The 6,000-nt window shown below is 43.9% G+C and overlaps 1 protein-coding gene across 2 annotated transcripts in view; it reads right to left on the reverse strand.

Moving 5' to 3' along the window:
* The window catches only part of LOC109890191 (chemokine-like protein TAFA-1), a 266,121-nt gene extending 260,600 nt beyond the window's left edge, over positions 1 to 5,521 (reverse strand). Inside the window, exon 1 of one of the 2 annotated variants that reach the window (XM_031825011.1) lies at positions 4,905 to 5,521. The gene's annotated coding sequence lies outside the window, so the exon portion shown is untranslated. The remainder of the gene's footprint in view (positions 1 to 4,904) is intronic. The other variant, XM_020482167.2, reaches the window with a different exon arrangement.
* Positions 5,522 to 6,000: the final 479 nt, after the last annotated feature.

The raw sequence follows: 6,000 nt of genomic DNA on the forward strand, positions 1-6,000 counted from the left end.
GTGGACAGCTGAGGCGGACAGGGCTTTCAGTCACCTGGGGGCTTTGTTTACCTCGGCTCCTGTGTTGGCTCATCCGTATCCCTCTTTGGCGTTCATAGGTGGATGCATCCGAGGCTGGGATAGGAGCTGTGCTCTCTCAGCGCTCGGGTACGCCACCAAAGCTCCGCCCTTGTGCCTTCTTCTCGAAGAGGCTCAGCCCGGCGGAGCGAAACTATGACGCGGGGGACCGGGAGTTGTTGGCTGTCGTCAAGGCCCTGAAGGTGTAGAGACATTGACTTGAGGGGGCTAGGCACCCTTTTCTCATCTGGACTGACTACCACAATCTGGAGTACATCCGGGCGGCGAGGGGACTGAACCCTCACCAGGCAAGGTGGGCCATGTTTTTCACCCGTTTTGTGTTTACCCTTTCTGACAGACCAGGCTCCCAGAACGTTAAGGCAGATGTATTGTCCCGGCTGTATGACACAGAGGGGCAGCCCATGGATCCTGGGTCTGGCTCTCGACCCGAAACCTGCCCCTCCGCCTGCCCTGTCGGAAGCTGGGTCCGTGGTTTGTGGGGCCATTTAAAGTCCTGAGGAGAGTGAATGAGGTATGTCCCCCCAATTACCGCATTAACTCCTCGTTCCGAGTGTCTCTCCTCAGGCCGGTGGAGGCTGGTCCGCTCCAGCAGTCTGGATATATTTCCAATAAACATAGTCCATGGGTTCTGGTTGGGAGATGTACATATGGTCACTGTGGGGACGACGTCATCGATGCACTTATTGATGAAGCCAGTGAATGATGTGGTGAACATATTCCAGTCTGTGCTAGCAAAACAGTCCTGTAGCTTAGCATCTGCGGCATCTGACCATTTCCATTGTCGTCCCCACGGTGAACACATTTGATTTTGTTTTGATTGTTCAGGTTCAGCATGAGCAATAGTTCTGGTAGTTTTGCTTTAAACAATCAGTGTATATGGTCATTTTTAGATATACAGGGTAAAGTTGATAATTCCATAACTAGGACAGCAATCACTTTCGTGAGCCGCACTGCATGGTCAATGCGGGAGGAAAAGAGAATCTCACTCCAGTAAAAATGTGTAAATGGTCAAAACCATTTGATTTGTTCTATCAATTCATTTGCTATGTCATAGCAACTTTCTTAAGATAAATATTGATACATTACCAGCTCAATTACTTTTAACCTGCAAAAGTTCATTAGCGGGTGATGGTGATTTCAAATCAAAAGTGGACAAAAAGTAGCCTATACATTGCTCCCCCTAATCTGATAGTGGGGTTGTAGATGCCCAGTCAACCTTATGGCTCATCTCAGGTGCTTGCAAACACCATAGACATTTAAATAATTTACACACACAGACACACACACACACACAAAGACACACACACACACACACGCACACACACACACACACACACACACACACACACACACACACACACACACACACACACACACACACACACATGCACGCACACACATGTGTTTATGCAACAAATGTTAGTGTGTCGGATCATATCACATCGAACCAAATCACATCGATTCATTCCTCAAATCAAACCGAATTGCACTGAATCGTTTCAAACAAAAGCATATCATTCCTGTATTGAATCGGAGCCCGTGTACAGTATCTAGATACACATCTAATCGTCTTCAAGGGGAAAGATGCACAGTAGAGCACAGTAGAGTACAGTACGGGTTCTTTACTTTACTGTAATCTACTGTGCTCTACTGTATTGTACTGTACTCTACAGTACTGTACTCTGTTTCTTTACTATACGTTACTGTAATGTAGTGTACTCTGCTGTGCTCTACTGCACTGTGCTGTTCAAACTTGTGAAACATAGATGTCTTGGATCAGATTTGGTCAGGTCCAGACCGAACCAATCTGAATCAGTTATAGACGTATATGTTTGGGCCAAATCAAAGCTGGTATGGACAGGACCAAATCTGAAACAATGACAGACTTCCCTGTTTTGGCCAAATACAGGCCGGTCCGGACAGTATGTCTGTGGATGTTGAAATCAAGGCAGAACAGGATGAAATCTGAACCAAAGATATACAGTATCAGTCAACAGTTTGGACACACCTATTCAGACACACCTATACACCTACTCATTCAATGGTTTTTCTTTCTTTTTACTATTTTCTACATTGTGGAATTGTATTGAAGACATCAAAACTATGAAATAACACATATGGAATCATGTAGTAACCAAGAAAGTGTTAAACAAATCAAATATAGATTTTTATTTGATATTCTTCAAAGTAGCTTCAAAGTGCCACCCTTTGCCTCGATGACAGCATTGAACACTATTGACATTCTCTCAACCAGCTACAAAAAAAAACACTACTAAAGGACACCAAAAATAAGAAGAGACGTGCTTGGGCCAAGATTCATGAGCAATGTACATTAGACCGGTGAAACTCTGTCCTTTTGTCTGATGAGTCCAAAATTGAGATTTTTGTTTCCAACCGCCTTGTCTTTGTGAGACACAGAGTAGGTGAACGGATGATCTCTGCATGTGTAGTTCCCACCGTGAAGCACGGAGGGAGAGGTGTGATGGTGTGGGGGTGATTTTCTTGTGACACTGTCAGTGATTTATTTATAATTCTAGGCACACTAAACCAGCATGGCTACCACAGCATTCTGCAGCGATATGCCATCCCATCTGGTTTGCGCTTAGTGGGACTATCATTTGTTTTTCAACAGTGGAGTTGCGGCATTAGATGACTTGGCCTACACAATCACCCGACCTCAACCCAATTGAGATGGTTTGGGATGAGTTGGACCGCACAGTGAAGGAAAAGCAGCCAAGAACTGCTCAGCATATGTTGGAACTCCTTGAAGACTGTTGGAAAAGCATTCCAGGTGAAGCTGGTTGAGAGAATACCAAGAGTGTGCAAAACTGTCATCAAGGCAAATGGGTGGCTACTTTGAAGAATATCAAATATCTTTTAATTTTTTTAACACTTTTTTGGTTACTACATTATTCTGTGTTATTTCATAGTTTTGATGTCTTCACTATTATTCTACAATGTAGAAAATATTTAAAAATAAAGGAAAAACCCTTGAATGAGTAGGTGTTTGCAAACTTTTTAATGGTACTTTAGATCTATGATTAGTTCAGATTGGTTGTGAAATCAAGGCCCGTCCAGACTGCATCAAAAGACCCCCACAAAACATCTGGTCCAGACACCACCAAAAAGTCGGTCAGTGCTTAGTCGGCTTTAATGCCTGTTTTACACCACTTCTGAGTTATTACTGAATAATAGTTTCACATTTAGAAATTGTGAAAACAATTGCTTCAAAGACTATTTGAAGTGTGGAATCATTTACACATGTAGTCTATTTAGGCTATTCTGTTGCTATCACATACTCTGGCTGTGTAGCTGCCTATCTAGATTCTTTTCTCTCCAAATTATAGGCTAGAAACTTGGTATGTGCATGTCGGTTTGAGAAAAAGTAGACCTTCCTCTACTCTGAAATGACATTGAGACTAGCCTACTGAATATTCAACAAGCAGAAATTAATCATATAATTATTAACGGCATATTGTAATCCCCTCTCCTGCAATAAATCCGCTGTAATCCGCAGTTTTGTGGAAATGTGTACTGTTCCCCAGGGAATGCTTTTTACAGCGCTGTTTCTCTCTGGCAAACTGCCTTGTTCCTGAAAAAAAACTGAATCTTTAGCCTGATCAACGGCATGAAGAGAAGAAGCTGCTCTTTCGTCCTCCCCTCCTTTCGTTTCAGCTTTGAGCAACTCTCGGACTGTCAGCATGCATTCATGTCAAATAAGGAATGTTGTCTTGACCGACAGCGCGAGAGAATATGGATGGAGAGGAGACCCAGAAAGATATTTGGACCACACAGGCTTAGGCCTATGAATTTCAATGTAAACTTTCACAAGTTAATGGTAGCCACATGAAAGGATAAAAAATCACCATGTCAGTGCTATGTAAAGCAATTAATTTACACATGACTTTTAGTTTGAATCCCTACCTCTATGTTTTTTTATGAAGAAAAAAAACAATACGCACTTCATGCAGGATTGGCCATTTGCGCCTGTTTAACGAGCCATTTGGTTGTCTCTTTGGGTCTAATTAGACTATTGATTTATATTGGCCTTGATGGTTGTGGAATAGATGTTACATTGCCTTTCTTACAAGCATCCAATGTTCGGTCAATTTAGACGAAACACGTAGTGCAATGGCCCCTGCTTGGACACACCTGCGCACTGTCTGCACAAGATAGGCTTCCTGCTGATGTGTAGCTTTCCCTACAACATGGTTGTAAAGGGGCAATTTTACATGGTAAGTAAATGCCTTTGACACGGTTCAGCTTAGGATAGCCTGTAGAAAAATGTTAATGGAATAGACTTGATATGGATTTCATGTGTCAAGTTAAGATCTCAATTAAGACTAATAACTGTTTGTAATATAGCCTTGTATTAAAATGAATAAAGAAGAGTCTGGGCTAGAACATTTGCATGTTACAGCCTTGCCTATTGTGTTCCATAAGTAGCAGCATAAGACTGACATCTCTGCCCTACTTAGAACTGCATGGCACTTTCAGCATATCAGACAACAGGAAATGTCCAAAAACACGCCATATCTGGAATATGCATAGCCTACACTCCTCATTAAACCATACAGCAGTTCAATCCAACACATGTATGCTGGTCATGTCACATGCTCTGCCTGTCTGTTGCTCACAGCCCATACCTGTCATCTTAATACAGTGGCTCCTGGAGCCCTTCCACTTCTTACAAACATGACAGCTAAACCTTATCTTGAAAGAGCTCCATAATCCGATTGTTTTAAATGAAAGTATATTTTCAAAAGGAACAGAATATAATCACAAAGCACTAACAGAGTCCCAAAGAATAGCCCCAAACCCTTTACCTGAGTGTTCTGTCTGGTCAGAAGAAAAAGAGCCCGGCTGTCGGTATCACCGTCTGTCCAACAGACTCACAACACTGTCTTAAATCCATCCATAGTCTGAGGCCAGGGTTTCCCAACAACGATCCAGGTGTAAATGAGCACAGCGCTGCAGGATAAGAGGGTGAGGAGCTCTGTTGTTTCGGCTCCCTCCTCTCACTGTCCGTCTGAAATCCTGAGAGTGCAGTCACCAGAAACCTCCTCAGCTCACAGCCACGACACTCTGTCACAAACTAGCCAGGGTTTACAGGATGGAAAGCTGCTCAGGTCACCTTTATATCAGCGCAGACAGCAGCTCCTTTCTCTCCTTCTTTCTCCCTCTCCCTTTTCTCTCTCTTCTTACTCCTGTGAGGATGAAAGCCCTCTCGTGACGACAGGGAGTTAATTTGCCTCCTCACTTCTCAGACACGGACGGAGATTGGCTCCAGCGGAACGATAGTTCTGTCTCCTCTTGGCTCCGTCCCCCCATTGAGAAGCTGCTCTGGTTGTGTGTGTGAGGCTCAACCCTCTTTCCAAAGCACTAAGTAGTGTCTATATGTGTATTACAATACAGCCCAGCCAGAGAGCGAAAGGGAGAGCGAGGGAATGTCCATAGAGAGAGAGAGAGACCAAGAGAGAGAGGGTGAGAAAGAGAGGGAGAGAGGGAGAGCGGGAGAGAGAGTGAGAGAGCTGGATCACATGTCTTAAAGCAAGACTGCCCACTTCTGCATCGAGACTATCATCTAATGAAGCATGCCTATTAACCCCCCTCCACTCGAGACATGATGCTCTGTGCTTTACAGCTGGAATGCTTGTCACTGGGTGTGTGTCCCTTTGTGTGTGTGTGTGTGTCCCTTTGTGTGTGTGTGTGTGTGTGTGTGTGTGTGTGTGTGTGTGTGTGTGTGTGTGTGTGTGTGTGTGTGTGTGTGTGTGTGTGTGTGTGTGTGTGTGTGTGTGTTGAGAGGGATTGAGAGGGTGTGGAGGAGGGGTGAGGGGTTTTACTCATTGCCATCCAGCGTTTAAACGGAGATTGAAATATGCTCAGAGCATGATGCTTTTAATAGAAGGGAGTTTGCCTCAT

Source organism: Oncorhynchus kisutch, linkage group LG5, assembly GCF_002021735.2.
Source record: "Oncorhynchus kisutch isolate 150728-3 linkage group LG5, Okis_V2, whole genome shotgun sequence".
In the NCBI taxonomy this organism is placed as follows: Eukaryota; Metazoa; Chordata; class Actinopteri; order Salmoniformes; family Salmonidae; genus Oncorhynchus; species Oncorhynchus kisutch.